General features: G+C 44.0%; 1 protein-coding gene across 11 annotated transcripts in view; it reads right to left on the bottom strand.

Moving 5' to 3' along the window:
- Positions 1-17,592, bottom strand: part of OSBPL5 (oxysterol binding protein like 5) — a 173,664-nt gene that overhangs the window by 71,123 nt on the left and 84,949 nt on the right. Inside the window, exon 1 of one of the 11 annotated variants that reach the window (XM_039728269.1) lies at positions 5,158-5,739. The exons of the other annotated variants lie outside the window; for them this stretch is intronic. The gene's annotated coding sequence lies outside the window, so the exon portion shown is untranslated. Of the gene's footprint in view, positions 1-5,157; positions 5,740-17,592 lie in introns of those variants that run through there. 11 annotated transcript variants of the gene reach the window in all.

Raw genomic sequence — 17,592 nt, 5'->3', positions numbered from 1 at the left:
TTAAAAATCTCTGCAGGAGGAGGGGAACTAGACAACTCACAAAGAGTGTGCAGGGTGGGATTTATGCTGCGTTAAATGAGCCCAAAGGACTCAAACTGTGCAGAGGCTGATTGAGCAGCCATGACGAAACCCACTCTCAGCCTCAGCTGTAAAGAGGAAAACCCTCCTGTGCCTACCCCAGTCTCTCCTTCTCTCCCAGTTTACCTCACACAGTGAAAACAAGCAGACAGGATGAACTCTGCATTGTGGCTTTCCTTCAACTCAGCCAGCGGGAGTTTTAGGCACACAGGTGGATGAGCACACCCATGTCATACATATTTAACTGTGTATTTGCCTTTTCCCATCTCCTTCCACTTGTTCAACTACAATTATCCCAGTATTTTTGCCTGTGACCTCTCTGTACTCATACAATTGTTCCACTACCAGGTGCAGCATGCTGGACATAAACAAGACTGAAACCGAGTTATCAGCCATAAGCTAAAGCCCTGGAGAATCACAAGGATTCCTGGTTTTGTGGGCAGCAAACCTAACAATACAGCTTTTGATACAAGACAACAAATCTGAAATCTGTGGAATTCAGGAATAGGACTCTTCTCATCACTTTAAAGCTAACCTATACTGACACCAGCTTTTTATGTCACTGAATGGGAAGATCCAGGCAAAAGAATCTGAACTGGAACAACAGTATAGCTTGGCTACAAACCCTCCTGGCTATAAGCACAGGCAACTGGAAATACAAGGGAGGTCAAAATCAGTCCTGCCTGGAGCTCCCAGCTGGGGAGGGTAGGGAAGCCCTCACCACGCAGCACAACACCAACGCAAGGATGTCCATGCCACAGGAGAGCTCAAAGGAGGAGATGGAGAACAAGGGGCACCTGCAGACCCCGCTTCTATAGATTTACAGATCACACTGACCTTCAGCAGCTCCATGGTAAAAGCAAAAATGTGGCATTAAGCAAACATAAATCCCTGCCTCCCACACAAATGTCAGCTGAGGTCTGACCCAAAAGGAAGATCAGGTCCTCAGCATCCAGACTGGCCTTGTCTGAAAGGAAGCCAAACACAATGCAGCCAGTTCACAGCGTTTTCTTTATCGCAGTGTTAAGAGCAGTTATACAATGCTTTCCAATAAAGGACACAGCAATTTATCACAGAGACAGGAGTTAGCAGGAAACACTTCCATTATCTCTGCTATGGAAAGGAAGTGACAAAGAGAATGGCTAAAAGGTGACAGTTTTTATGAGGCCAGACTTCAGGCCCTCTCAGGGCTGACCAGCTCTTCTTTTCCATACCAGGAAAAAAGGGATAGGCTGCAGCTGTGTGGGTCTCATGCAACAGGAGGGAGCTGCCACACTGATTTCTCAAGACAAACAAACCCAAATGAATGAAAATATCTGTGCTCTGTCAGATCCTCAGGGTGTGTAAATCAGGGAAGTTTTGTGGCCTCCTAGGCAGGGTGATGCTGATGCTGACTGGTAGTGCATGGCTGAGCATCCAACTGGTAGAACAGAGGCAATTTCAGAGACCTGCAGTGCTGTAAAGAGAGGACAGAGCAGAGCAAGAGCCCACGATGCTTCCTGGCAGCTATTTGGTTTGTATTAGGAAAGCAGGCTTCAAAGTGGTTGCTGCCTACAAGCTCCAAACACAGAAGAATTTATAAACAAAAGAGCCCAGATGGGAAAGATTTGAAAAGTTTGGGAGGGCAACAGGGGAAAGAATAAACAAATATCTCTTAAATGAAGTAAGGAAGCACTTAAAATGGCAGAAGGCTAGATGGTCTGTGCAGACTTCGTGGTGCCTCTAAAAGGTACAATATCTTTAACATCCCATGGCTGTGCACATGTACCAAATTCCCCTACAGGGCACAAACACAGGCTGCTTTTACCAATTGCCAGTAACAAACACTATTGCTCAGCCATTAGCAATCAGGAGGCACAGCAACCCACAGTGTTAGGAGCTGTACAAACACATAACAAATAATTGCCTCTGCCTCTAAAAGCATATTGGGTTTCTATCATCTCAAGCAGCACTTGGACCCGAATGTATTTGCTAAACAGCATCAGACCACAGCAGCTAATGTCTGAGTGAAGCAGAGAAAACTAAAAAGCGTAACATTTTAATGTCTTCCCCTTGATCAGGTCAGCTCATTCAGTGCCTTTTGCAGCAAAACTAATCTTCCACTGCACTCATCTCTTCATCTTTAGAGAAATGTGTAAACACAGATATTAACAGCTTCACTCCTCAGACAGCAGTGATGAGACCGCTGTAAGGAAAACTGGGCCTTTTATAATGAACAATTTCCTATCTGGTTAAAAGTGGAGGCGAGCAGACTAATAAAAGGGAGCTTTCCAAAGCTGCTCAGCAGTTGATTCTGCAAACTCCTGTGGGAGTGGGGCCAAGCTGAGACTGCCTCTGTCTGTCAATCTCACATAAACTGTCCTGACTGCAAACCATGCTGCCAAGAGATGCAGGCAAGAACCTGTCTGATATCTCTGGCTCTCCTTCCAGGACTGCCAGTGTTGTTGGAGTCTTTAAGGTGGAAGAACAGCTGTTGACAGCTTGCAGTTCCCACCTGATGCAAACAGAACAGACAAAACCCATGAGGTAGCTCAGGGAAAGAAGTAATGTAACCCAGCAAAAGGACTCCCACAGATCACTTTCCTCCTAGAAAGAGGCAGCAAAGACCAGGGCAAGCTGGACACTTGGCTGGGTTACAACCCAGCTGCAGATTTGCTCAAGGTCAGCTGCTTGCTCTTGACAACCATACAGCAGTTTTACCACCTGCTGTCAGCCTGTGCCACCCCAGCAGCCCCAGCTGCAGCCCCAGCCGGCAGGCAGAGACCCAGCCTGCTCACGGGAGTCACCTCTGCCACCATCACTGCAGTCGTGGGGAATCAGTGAGCTCAGGGAAAAAACAGCACAGGAGATTTGCACCTTACTCTGCAAAACAAGCCCCTTGCAGTTTGGAAAGCTGCTCCTGAAGCAGCGCTCAGTTTGGAGGTAATGAAGTTGAGAAACGCAGCATGGAAATGGCACTCACAGCAAGCAAAGGTGGGAATTAAATGAGACAGAGGTGACACTAACTCATAGGAGGAAACTATTAGGTTCTGTGAAAATTTACTTCCCTCAACAACCTGTAAAGTAACTGTGCCAACAAGCAGCACAACAAAGCATGTTCCTTCTAACAAACCTTTGCAGTCCCCTAATGGCACCAGCTTCTCCCCCCTCCATCAATTCCTTTATGTCACTATCACCTTGAAATAACTTAAAATACCTTAAAATAACCTCTTACCTTGCAGAAGAAAAGGAGCCTACCCTGCTTATTTTCTCTGGTAGAAGAGAACCTAAAAGCTTTAGTTAGGTCCCATGTTCCCAGACACCTGTCATCAGTCGTGTACAATTAAGACAGTTCTTTCCCAAAAAACCATTTCTGCTGGTGGCACTGCCTTCCCAAAAAACTCTGAATATAAAGTGATTTCTATACCAAACGTATTTCTCCTTTGGCTGTAAACACCAAGAGTATTCCCTACACATTCCTTGCCACAAGACACATACTGATCATCTAGATTAACCCCACTGATAAACCATGATGTTTAGGATTATAGTGTCTGATTGGAATTTTCCAAAGTTTCACTCTGTACTGCTGGTCTTTAGACTGCCCTGCCCTACTGATGACTGACGTAGATGACCACAGATAAGTGACCCACCAGGCAGTCACATTTCCCTGGTGCAAGTGGATTTTCAGGACTCATTTTTGTGACATTGCTAAAATACCTCTCTATTTCCCTGACAGCTCAAAGGCATTTCTAAGCAAGCATTACTGGAATTTACATCTCTGCCACTACACTGCCAATTGGCTGCACATAAAAGCAATGGTCAGTAATCAGCCTGAAAGTGACTAAAATCTTAGGTACTTTATTTATAAATAAACAACAACCACGACTCACATGACTCACAGCCGTGACTTTATAGCCAACACACTGGCCAGTTCTTAGTTTCTTAACTGTGAATACATAATGTCAGCAACACCAAGTCTTTCCACTGTACCTCTGGTTACAAAGACAAGATTATAAATACACAGCATATTCAACACTTCTTGTCAAAGAGTTATTGAGGCAGTCTGCAAACCAAGACTTGTTCTATACATGATTTTGTACCAGTTCACCCTTGTTCAATTACAAGTATTATTTGCTGCTATATTTCTGATGATACAACAAAAGTGTGGATGTAATCAGAGCCAAAAAAAAAGTGCTGTATACCAGAAGAGCTGGTTCTTCTTTCCCACAGGGGAACAAGCCACACTGGTATAAGCATGTTCATACTGGCATAGCTGAATTCACACTAGGGGAGGGTTGTACCGATATTACAGAACAGCAGTTAAAAAGTAGTGCAAGTTGTTTACATAGGCAAGACCTAATTTTGAGAGGATTTCCTCCTGATCTTGAAAACACTGCTAAAACTCCTAATTCTACAAGCAATCTAGACACAGAGAAGGATTGGGCTGATCATGGGTTTAGCTGAATAAAATACACCACAAATCAATACAGACAGCTGGATAGTAATAATAACAGCAACAAAAACATATGGAGGGGGCACACTTTCATGTGGGCTCTCACTAATAAAGCCAGTTATACCTACCCTTTATGCAGTGAGAAGGTACCCAAGCTGTTTAGCAGCAGAGGGCAGTAAGATGGCCAACCTTGTTATATCAGTCCAAATTCCTTAAAATGTCAACTGATGAAGCAAATCACAGGATGCCACTGCCACAGCTGCTGCTATCAGAATTCAAGCCTCAAGGGAGCTGAGTGTCCGTGTGGTTTTGAGCAGACAGGCAGAAATGCAAATAGGGTGTTCAGATACCTTTAAATCCATCAGATAAAATTCCTGCCAGTAAAAGGTTTCCAAAGCACAAGGCTATAAATGTTCAAAGAACCCACTGCAATTGCTTAAGACTGTCCAGCCTCTCAGGCATGGGATAGAAACAAAGAAGAGACTGAAAGGAGGAGAATAAGCGACGGGGGGAGAAGAGGAGGTCAGGTAAAAAAAGAGAGACAGAAAGGCATAAAGAAAGAGCCTACACAAAGAGAGGATTTTAGAGAGTGTTAAGAAAGTAGGAATGTTGGGATCAGTCTTGGGGAAGGGGAAAAGGACACTCACCGCAGTGCTCACAGCCTCAGAGGGCGATCACTCTTCTCTCCCACACGACACCTGCATTCAGAGTCACCATCCCTTCCCCAGTTTGTCACAGGGGACGATCCTTTCTGGTCCCCTCCAGGATGCTCCACACCTCCAGGCTGCAGATCAGCACAGGAGGCAGAGAAGACACCGGCACGCACAGCCTGTGCTCCGGGGGCACATGGCTCTCACACACACCTCCCACACGCTGCCAGCACCCTGCCTGCGAGCCCTGCTCTCGCTCAGAAAACCAGGGCGGCTCTAACCGCGGTGACTGTGGAAGAAAATCCCGAGGAGAAGCACAACGTGATTCAGCCCAGCGATATGTCCAAAGAAAGCCTTAAACAATAGCCCTGACCGGGTGTGATCTGCCACTGTTCGGCAGGGGAAGTTCAAGCTGCAATGCCCATCGACAGTAATTAATTGTCGGCACTGTTAACAGCTTCGCTGCTGATCAAAGCAGCTGTAGCACCGGCAGAATTACAGCCAGTTGCTGTCACTTATCAAAGCACGGCAGCAATAAACAATCTGCAACTCTGTAACAGACTCTATTCCTGTCGTGCATAATCTCTCACCCTCATTCTGTTCCTTTTTAGTGGTTTCTTAGCCCACAGAATCCCGGTGTAATCAAAAGCAAAAAAAAAACCCCAAACCGAAACAAACAACCCTCCCCAATTCACTCTCTTCTGAAATGAAACCGAAAGGAATAAAGTAAATCCTTGCAACTGTGGAATCAGTCAGTGCACTCTGCACAGGACTCGGATACAAATGAGTTTGACAAAGATTTCTCAGTTGATGCAGCTGAGCAGTAAAAGCATCATTTCTTAAGCTGTACAGAACCTAAACCTGCCGTGCAGAGGCAGGTTTGCCAAGCACTGGTGCAGACTTCAGGTACACTAGCACAGTATTACTGCTTTAGATTTAAAAACAATCCAATGGATGTTGCTAGTTACAGTATCCCATGGCAATTGTACAAATATTTCAGTAGGCGAGCATTTGTAATTACAGCCCTGAATCACCCTGCATCTGGAAAATATCCACATTTTTTCCTTTGTGGGTTTTCCCAATACTGCTAAATTAAGAGACAAACACAGAACACACACCTCAGCCAAAGCTTGCTCCCAAGGCTATTTGTGTTGCTCTTCTCTCCAGGATGTGCTCCTCCCTGGCCCTCATCATGAAGAAAGAGTTTTGCAAAAATATCTTTATCTGCTGGTGTCACCCACTGCAGTGTATCAGTCAGTATCTTTTTGTACAGTTTTACACTGACTTCATAGAATCAGATTCATACAATGGCTTGCGTTGGAAGGGACCTTAAAGATCATCTTCTGAACCCACAGATACACCTTCTGCTAGGTCAGGCTGCCTAGAGCCCCATCCAGCCTGGCCATGAACACTCCCAGGGATAGAGCATCCACAGATTCTCCAGGCAGCCCATGCCACTGCTTTATCATCCTCACAGCAAAGAATTTCTTTCTAATGTGTGATCTAAATCTGCCCTCTTTCACTTTAAAACTATTCTCCCTTGTCCCATTAGTATCTACCCATGTAAAAAGTTGCTCTCCCTCTTTTTTATAACCCAGTTTATGTACAGGAAGGTCACAAGGAAGTCTCCCTGGAGCCTTCTCTTCTCCAGGCTGAACAACTCCAGCTCTTTCAGCCTGTCCTCATAGGAGAGGTGGTCAATGCCTCTGACCATGTTCATGGCTCTCCTTTGGACTCATTCCAACACATCCACTCTTTCTTGTGTTGAGGGCCCCAGAGCTGGATGCAGCACTCCAGGTGGGGTCTCATGAGAGAAGAAGGGAAGAATACCGTCCCTTGACACCATCTCTCCTTCTCCTTTATTGGAGGGGGTGGGGGGATGGTACACTCTCTTTGGTCTTTCTTTTCTGACCACTGTACTCGCAGAATCCCTCCCAGTTATTCTTCACATCCCTTGCCAAGTCCCATTTTATCTGTGCCTTACATTTCCTGATGCCATCCCAACCCATCCAAATGGTATCCCTGTATCTCCCTCAGTCATATGATGCTGGTTCCACTAGCTGTGCATTTTCCTTTTGCTCATCAGCTTGAGAGGAAGGTCCCTGCTCAGCCATGCTGGTTTCTGCCCTGCCTTACTTGATTTCTTACACATTGGGAGGGAGAGGTCATGTGCTCTAAGAAAAGTGGCCTTAAAGAGTTGCCAGCTCTGGTCAGCTAAGGACAGGATTTGGGATAAACTCAGGGCAGTGAGTTTCCCAGAGAATCTCATCCACTAATTCTTTAAACAGCTGGAAGTTCACTGTTTTAAAGTTCAGGGTCCTGACTTTGCTCTTTGCCACACCCATGCTTCTTGAGATCACAAACCCAGACAGGGCACGCTCACTCCAATCCAGGCCACCTCCAATCTTAACCCCTGGAGTGAGTTCATTTGCATTGGTGAGCACCAGGTCCACTAACATATCTTCCCTCATTGGTTTAGGTAACACTTATATCTGAAATTTACCCTTGATGCACTCCAGGAGTCTCCTGGATTGCCTACAGCCAGCTGCATTGCTTTTCTAGCAGATATCTGGATGGTTGAAATCCCCCACAAGGATGAGAGCTGGTGACCACAATGCTTCCTGCAGCTGAGCCAAGAGGCCCCAGCAAGAGGTTCCCCCTGGTCAGACACCTGTAGTAGACCCCACCCACGAGGTGTCCTTTGTTGGTGTGGTCCTTGACTTTCACCCACAAGCGCAACCTGTTTGGAGCTGTTTCTCAGAGACAGCCCTTCACAATCCACCCGTTCCACAACAGGGAGTGCAACACTTCTGCTCCTTCCCAGTCTATCTCTTCTGAAAAGTTTGTAGCCCTCCAATGCAGTGTTCCAGCTGTGTGACTCATTCCAACATGTTTCCATGATACCAATTCTAAATGAAACATGGTTTCCAACTCATCTTGCTGCATGCACTGGGGTCTTGGGGCACACTTGTGTCAGAGCAGATTCCTCCAAGACATCTGGAATGGTGTGACTAAAGAATTTTGGAAGAACTACCACTTGTTGCACTAATTTGTCATGAATAAATGAAGATGCAGTGCTAATAGTAACAATGAGAAGCCAGCATTTTAGAGGTATTTTGCACCTTAAAAGTACTGAACAAACAAGGATTAAAATGTATGCATAAACACCACCTTCTACACTTGACAGACCTTTGTTTGCTGAAGCCGCAGCACCTGCTGAGACATGATCTTTTATTGGATCAGATACTTCAACTCTCAGAGACACTGCAGCAGGAGGAGACTATTGAAATCCTCGTGGGAGGCACTGCTCATGTGTCAGCCAGCACAAACACTGCCAGGATTCTAAAGCTGCCACCTTGGAGGAAGTGATAAATCCCAGTGGGGTGTCAGGCAAGGAGTGATGCTAAGGCCAGGGGTCCACAGACCCTCTCCCACAAGGGGCTGGGAGAACCAGGACACCCACAGAAACTGGGGTTACCAAGCAGGGGAGGAAACATGCAGGGTTCACAGTACCCCAGAAATATCCAGCCTCAATTAAGAGGGCAGAGGAACCCTGCAGTAAATTCTGGAAGTAATTAACAGAGAGTGGAAAATAAAATTTTTTTACTGCATGTCCCAGAGTCTCAGGGACTCTTCAGGCAAAAGTGTTTCTCTTGCTTTCAGGCAGTTTTTAAAGGAGCCCTCTGTGGCGGGGTATTACAAGCCAAAAATAAAAGCTGGGATGAATTTAAAGAGAAGGGTTCACAAGCAACTAGCACTGAGAAGGGCCTGAAATCCCCACTGACGTGAGGGGATAGATGCAGGGCTTCTGTCTGAGAAGGATGCTCTAGCTGTGAGAAGAGAAGGGATTTTTCAGGGCACATGAGACACAGAGGTGCTAAGAACAGTTTTGTCCAGGGAAAAGGTTTGATGGTCTCCGCAGCCCTATGTTTCCCTCGGTTCACAATTTCACCATTTCTCATTGCCTCTTAAAGAGTGGAGGATTTTAGAATGGGTACAAGCAGAGGCAGCAACCCCTGCTCTGCAATCAATCACAAAGTATCACGGCAGCCTGGTGGCTCCTCACTAACAGTTTTAGACTGTGGTCTGCCCTTGGCAGCCTTGAGACTTGCTGGCTCCAGGCAAGGCATGACAATCCAGAGGAGGGAACTGTCACAGCATCATTTGTGAACAATGGCACATCTACCTCTACCATCCATCTCAGCCACAGAAAAACAATGGCAAATCATCAAATTTCTTCCCAGAAGGAAGCTATTATAACTGCTTCCAAGATGTTCTACCTCTTCCTTACACTAGTTCAGGATGAACATCATGGCAAAACTAATTTCTGCAAACTGGTATGTGTTTGCCCTCTTGCCAGCTCATACCCTCAGCTGGGTTTGGGTCAGTGGTGACCTGCCTGGGGTCAGTGTGGACAGGATCTGTCTTGACACTTCTTGATCTCAAAGAGACTTGCTTGGAAGTAATTTTCCACGTGCCTGGTAATCACGTTCTCACTGTTTCTTTCTTTGTTTATGCTCCATTTCTGCCAAGTAACTGTATCGTTCCTGTAAACGGAAAAGCATGTCTGGGTCCCCAAGCTTATACTACCAGGTGTTTTTTTCTGTAAGTCGGGCTGAATTGGTTGCTTTCTTAAAAAGCAGGCAAAACACTTTGATCTTCAAAAAAGAGGACAACATTCAGAAAGATCACTATTAAATGCTGTTAGAGAAAGGCCAAGCAGCACACTCAGCTTTGTATTACTAAATTAATGCAAAAACCAGACCTTAGAACAGACTGTCCCACTTAAAATACTTCCAAATTCTGATGCTTGCAACAAATCGATGACCTGATCAATTCACAACTAGAAAACAACTGAGCTGACACATGGATCATGTGAGTAGGTTCAACTCCCACACAGGTCCAGTAGCAAGGCTGCTTCCAAAGACACTATGACTTTGGAAAAGTTTGTTAACCTGTCTGGGGAAATCTCAGCATGCTCCTGCCTCAAAGTCTACACTGGCCCTTTTCCTCTGGGCATTTCTTACTCAGTCAAAGACAACGCTCAAGTAACAAAAGACACAGCTTCTTTCTACAGCTGAAGTAGCAAAGGCATCTCCCTTTGTGTCTTCTGATTTCCTGCAAGAAAAGGCACATTTTCTTAAGACACAGCTTCTTTCTACAGCTGAAGTAGCAAAGGCATCTCCCTTTGTGCTTCTGATTTCCTGCAAGAAAAGACACAATTTCTCCCTTGGAATCTCTCTGAATTATGGAGCAGGCAGGCAGCCCTTAACCCACTTCTGGCCAGGCACCAGGACACAGGCATTGCTGAGGAAGACTCCCTACAACCCTGCTCAGCCCTCCAGCCCCAGGAGCCTTTGGCCATCCCAGTGAGGAGACAGGACTCCAGTGCTTCTGGCAAGGAGGGCTTAGCACAGCTGAGGTTCCCAGGCCATTCCCTGATTGTACAATCTTCACAGTGTACTTCTAGCTTCAAAAGAAAACAACAAAACAAAGCAAATAAATAAGAAACAACTGTTTTTCTTTCTCATTTTAGACCTGGATTCCTCTTGAAATATCATTGACAGGAAAGAGATTTGTGCTTTGCATTTTTTGTGATTGCAGAGCGACAGAAAATAAACATACCAGGCTTACAGTGCTGCTTTTCCATCAAGCAAAATGAGGAGGAGATGGAGGAAGAATTGCTTTCTGATGTATGCCTGGCCATGATTTCTCACCACTTCCAGACTCCCCATTAACTACTCATTTCCACAACTGCACATTTTGGAATGACACAGGCAAGTCCTTCATTTCTAGGTAAGCAGCAGATTAAGCTATTTTATATCCAGAATTTTGATAACAAAAAACCTTTTGGTTCTAAATTGCTGTAAGACTGTTCTCAAACAGTCCTACATCATTCTTCTTGCTACACCTTCTCATGCTATTTGCAAACTAAACCTCTTTTTTAAGCAAACAGAATTAATTCATCTTAAATTGCTTCCAAGATGCTCTGTGAACAGGGCCAAGTCTTTACCAACTCCCTAAACTGCCATATTAAAATATATATATATATACATACATATATATATATATATATATAAAGAAAAAAGTGTAGAAACTAACATCTCAGTTTTTCAGAAAAGACATGCTTTATTTCCATAGTTCAACCAATTCTATAGGTTGTGCCAGTGGCTTTACCAATACAGCAGTTAAACCAATTTCCTGCCTTTTCCTTAATTCCACTCATCTCAAGCCTCGGCTATATTTAAAATGACTGCTACAGTTTTAATTTGACATTCATATATGCCAAGGCAACATTTAATATAAAACAGAGGCCATTGGAAACAAATAAAGTTCTGCCAGTTCTACCTTCTAAAAAGAATCTTTTGCCTAAATCAATCTTTTCTGTCTGCAAACGAACAGTGCCATAGAAAGAGGGTTACTGATCATACTGAGGCATTCTCACTGCTTTATGCAAAGGACAGCTTTGACAGGATGCTGCTTTTCCCCAGCAGTGCTGCCACTGACAGCAACTCATTGCTCATGCTAAAGAAAGTAACTTTACTAAATCACAGCACTTGAATTCCTGAAGAATAATAGATTTAGCACTGATCCCACAGCCTGGTCTGCAGGCTTTTCTATGCTGGCAGTCTCCTGAAAGAACACAAATTCAGAACTTGGCCAATTTCTAGCATTAACATCTATTAACCAACACAGATCTTTCCTGCTGCTACCACCATCAATGAATGTGATGCTGTGTAGCTACAGAGCTGATTTTCAGAAGAGCTGTATCTACCTGCCTTCACAGGGGCTCCACTGTACCTGACCAGTAAAATACTGTAATATTTTAGTAGGTAGAAGAATGAAAAAAATGCAAGGCATTACAGGATCAGATTAAAGAGGTATCATTTTGGACATTTACACAGAGACAGTTGAACAAATTACAGCCAGTTTGCCTTGCAGTTCAAAGAACCCAGGTTCCCCGGTATCAAAGAAATGTGTAAGGAAAGCTGGGCAGAAAAGCATCAGAAAATAAAAGCTGTTAGAAACTAATAAAGAAGCCTCAAATTGCAGGAAGGAGGAGCCACCAACAGCAGCAAGAGTATGTTCAGCACCCATCCCTCTAGGCAGATTACTCAGGATGTTTCTGGCTAGCAGGCTAGTCTTGGGAATACTTTTGTTATATTCTCTGGGCCTGTTTCTGGGAACACAGTATGAGAAATAAATATGGGTAGGTCTGGGCTTTGAACCCTAGTTAAGAGAAAATGTAAACCCTTCTCCAAATCTATGATTAGGTCCTGTGATTCAGGAAGAAGCAAGAAGATAGCTAATATGTGTTTATAAATCTTGCCACATCTGCTTCCAAACTTTCCATTAACAACTTGGTGAGTATCCAGTAACAGGAGGTTTTCCAGGGCCAGGACACTGAGGAAACACTGCTGTGTGAAATGTGCACTATTGTAATAATAGTCCCAAATGACACAGTAAGGTGGTGACAGGATTTGTGCTTGCCTGAATCGCTGCCACACTGCCAATAAACATCAGGGCTTTGAGTTCAGGGCATTGTTCTTTTTCTCAGTTTAATAAACAAAAGCTGCAAAGAGAAGTCCTTTTCTTGAAGGCAGACTGCAAATGTGCAGAGGAGAAGAACAGGAGAGAGTTTGTCTTGCTGCTTCCAGAAGGTCAGAGACAAGGGGGACCGGCAGCCTCAAGAGCTGCCCAGTTGAGAACTGGAGGGAAAAGGCCAAGGCTGAGTGAGTTCAGCAAGCCATGGGCAAACAGGCCAATGCTCCAGGCAAACCAGGTGCTCTGTCTGTTGAAAATCAGAACAAAGGCTGCTGGGACCAGTCTTGGAGCCCAGTTGTCCCAGTACAGAGTGAAGGCAGGACAAGGGTGCTCCTCACCTACCCAAGTGTCCTCTGCTTCCAGCAGCTACAGAGCACCAGAGACTGAAAAATTCCATATGGAAAAACATGTGCTGGCTGCTACACAGCAAAGCAAACTTTCTAAACAGCCTGAGCCATCGTGATTATGTGCAATCCTGAATTGTTTGTTGTGACTTTAGTTACTAAAATTGGTAGAAAAAAATCACCCCTTAGTTTCATACATACAGTGAGAAAAAGCCAGCATAAGGGATGACGAGGAAGTTGTTCTTCCTCGTGGCCCAACATGCAGGAGATGAACTCTGACTTCTGCAATTAAAAAGGGAAAATTAAAGAGTGTTGTTTGTTAAATCATGAACTTGACTTCTCAGCAGTGGCAGCTTGCTTCCATGAACCAGCATGTCATCCCCCAACCTTTGGGGATTTTTTTCCAAATCAAATCACTCATCTGCAAAAGTTGTAGCTGCAACCACATCTCTGGTCCAATTTCAGAGTCACACATTTTCATAGCCCCACTTAGTGCTTGGTGCCAACATGTTTTGTCCTAAGTATTTCTTTCTATTAGCACATGGCAGACAATCTCTGATAAGAAACACAGCCATTGAGGATGAAGTGGCACAAAAAAGTCTTTTCTTGCTAAGAGTTATTCAGATTTTAAAAATTCCGGCAAAAGGCAAATTTAACCAAACCTTCAGAAACCCAGATTTCAAAATGTTCAAAAGCTTGTGTTTTTGTGTCAGAGAATTAGGTAATCTGAGGAAATTTTGGTGCCTCCTAACATGACTTTGATATTACTTTATGCAGTAAGACCCACATACTTCAGACTATGCCAGTAACTTGTTCAGTGGTCATTTTTTTCTGCAGTCTGTGCTGGTAAATTGAATGTATGGGGCACTTACACTAAACTGCTCATTAGGCTTAATTTACATTAACTGCAACTACTCAAAGATGAGTCTATTGTCTGGAGCTACATAAACCAGGAAGGAAGGAACACCCATTAAAAAGTAAATTACCTTATTTCTTCCAACACTCTTGTTTTCATTATGGCCTTTTACACAAACATTGTGTACTCTAGCTTAAAATTAAGGTAGAACCATGGGACTGCATATGAGGTGACTGATGTGTCAGCTTCCTTTGAATCCAGTTATGAGCAACCAGTGTCAGAAACAGCCTGCTCTGCTCCCTCTTCATGAACCCTTTGGCTTTAATGCTTTCAGCTGTACAAAATTCTGCTTTTACAACAGTTCCCAAAAATAAAAAGATGCTATGGGAATGCTAAGAAAGCCAGTAATGCAGCCAGATGCAGTAAAAAACACCAAAGAGTCAAAAACCTCAGTAAAAGTCACTTTAAATACCATTATCTCTGCTGGTAAAGAACACACCAGACACATGAAGCCAGATCCACAGCTGGTGACCTGACTTTGATGCAAGTGAGGCTATTTACACGATGTCCTTTAATGCTTAGCAGAGAGCAGGGTCTGTTTGAGAGGACAACCACAAGGCTCTGGGCTGCCTTTGAAGTGGTAACACACGATTTCATGCCACAGATAGCTGGGTATCATGTGTTGCATTGGCTTCTGGTTTAAACCGTGCTGCACAGCAGCTGCACAGCAAGGAGGGAACAACTCACGACCCAGCAGTACAGCCAGTGCCTGCACTCCACCCAGGAGGTGCTGTACGTACTGGAGGCACAGGAGGACAGGCAGCAGCTAACTCTGATAAAGACAGTCAGACTTGAGTGCTGTGATCTAGAAAATAGCCTTTGCCTTGAAGGGTGGACACTCAAAGGAAGGACTTCTGGCCCCCAGTCTGCTTTCCCCATCAAAGAGTGTGTTTCTAAATCCAAAGCAAGCAAGAAGGGCTGGAAGCAGCATTTCTGACAGAACATGCCATTTTGAAAATGGCAACATAAAGTGGCTGCCAAAGGATTTTTTTTTCTCTGAAACCACGCCTGTTTTAGTCTCTTCTGCCAAGAAAATCCATTTCTGCAGCTGTGTCATCAGTGAGTCAGAGATTCCCTGATGCTGAGTCTCCAGACTTGTCCCACTGGTGGTTCAGTAGCAGCAGTAGAGATCAGCACAAGAGGACAGGGAACCAAGACTAACATGTCAGAGCCAGGTTAGTTTCTGGAATATTTTTGCTTGTATTAAACAGAGTGAATACACTAGTAATAGAAAAACAGATAAAAACAGACTTTCAGCTGTGATCCCATATCTGGAACACGGCAGTAGAGGAATGGCCACACAAATGACCTTTCTCTGCAGCTCCCTGCACTGAACAGCAGTTGACCACAACAAGCAGAATACAAGACCTCAAGCCTGCTACTTCTGGTCTGGCATTTTACAGCTTTTCCAGCAAGACTGAGGTGACAGACTGCCATTATTCAGCTTAGGAGAGACAACCAAAGTGCTTCCCTGTGGGGACAGGCAAGAAGGAGGACCTGATGGTGAAAAAAAATTAACAAGCCAAGTGTACATTTAATCCCTTGAAATCTGGCTTCAAATATTGAGTTCAAAGCTGGTCAACTCCAGGATTTCCAGGGATGTTAGATGGGCCTGGGATAGCTCAACATGACCTAGGAGGGTCACATCTCCCTCCTGAGCACTGTGGGTAACAGCAGACACTGACAGCACAGAGTGTTACAGTGTGGGTGAAGTTGGATAAAAAAGAAGGCAGAGGTTGTTTTTTGCTTAAATCTCTACATTGTACCATCCATCACATGTGAATAGTTCAGGGAAAGAAGGATCCAACAGCATTAAATATCCACAGCTGCACACACAGTACACACATGTACATACACACACATGTATGGGTTCAATACAACACTCACCCTCACAGAAAGGCAGCAAAATCTATCTGCAATATAACACTGCAGTGATGATATCTTGACTGATTGCTATTTCAAGACACTGTCACTGGAAGAGATTTATATCTCTATCACTGTGCCCGCCCATGCAATTAGTCTATCTTTGTGCCAAATTATATTAATGGACAATGAGTGGAAAATTTCCATTTAAAAAAACATTCACAGGGAAAAAGAAACATCTATTTAGATACATTACCTTTAACAAAAGAGAGAGTTCAAGACTGAGAAAGCTTAGTGCTACAGTTCCCCACTGAAAAAGCACTGGAAAATTCCAATTACTGCCTCTCAACTATTATATATCATTTTTTTTGCTTATAAACAAAACAGATCACTGCAATTTAATCAGCAAGATAATAGTGAAGATGAGCTTATAGTGTGTGGAGAGACATAATTAAGCTTGTGAACCCTAACTCTAAACCTAACCCTGACTAAGCCTAACACAACCCTTAATCCTAACCCCTAGCCCCAACTATTGACCTTAAACTACACTTAAACCTTGGCAATGAACAATGCCACCCAGAGCAGCCAGGACTGAGGAAACAACACCCACACAGGGGAGAAAAAATCCCCCAGCTGTTTTTTGTTTTTCAATTGTAAGTTAAAAAAGATAATTAACAATTCTGCATCAAAGGCAACCTGCAAGACTGAATGCACATGTACATGGTGAGACACATTCAGTCCCTAACACTCATTCAACATCCACTCAGTTCTACCCCTCACTTGGAACACTCAGTTGAAGAATACCACTCCCTTTACCTGTCCTGGTCTTAAATTCTTTCCAAGGATTTCCATCAGGAGAAAAGAGCTCACCTCTTCTTCCTTGAACTCATCTCACAGTCCTTACATGACATTCACACAAAACAGAGCTTAGGCTTCAGAAAAACATGTCTCTGGCATCTCACCAACTCTGTGTACCAAACAGACTTTTACCAAAGCAGAAGAAAATTTCACAGCAACCTTCCTCAATCAGACCACTCAGCTCAGTCAAACACTGCAGGACTTAACATGCCCAGGCATCTCCATCAAAGCAAATAAAACAGTAATTATAAATGGAGCTTTTCCCAAAGAGAGACAGATTGGCACGTAGCATTTATCTCTTTACCAAATGCAAGGTAGGTACAACATTTCAACAGAAGCAGAAAAACGTCACAATGAATATACCAATGTCTTCCCAAAGCAATAGGGTTTAGATCCTGCCTTGGTGAAAGCTGGAATCACACGGCACTGTCAAATCTACCCAGTTTCCTCTCCCAGGGCACCCTGAGTCCATGCATATGAGTTTATGGTAGAACTGTTTCTAAATTGCTACAAGTGCTCCACCGAAATCACAATTAATTTCAGCAGGGAATCATTTTTAGAAATTTTCCCTGAGTAAATGAGGTGATCCCATTGGAAACATTCTAATGCAAGAGAAAACTGTTTGGTTTTTTAATAGAGACCAGCCTCTGACAATCTCCCACACAGTGAATAACACTGCAGTGCACAAATAGCCTGGCTGATCCCCATGGGTGGTTATCATGAGTAAGGCACTACTCACAGTGACCAAAGGTGATAAAAACATCTGTTCCTTCCTGGTAACCACAAAGAGGTGGCCTTCTACTATGGCATGTATGAGACTAATGGCATGTAGGAAACTGACTCATGTATTAGGTGTGTCCTATCTTTAGAAATAATGTTACACCAGAGAAAATGAAAAAGTGGATT

Source organism: Passer montanus, unplaced genomic scaffold (genome assembly GCF_014805655.1).
Source record: "Passer montanus isolate IOZ18808 unplaced genomic scaffold, ASM1480565v1 scaffold65, whole genome shotgun sequence".
Lineage (NCBI taxonomy): Eukaryota > Metazoa > Chordata > Aves > Passeriformes > Passeridae > Passer > Passer montanus.
Note: the sequence above shows the minus strand (reverse complement) of the source record. Positions and strands in the feature narration are given on the sequence as shown.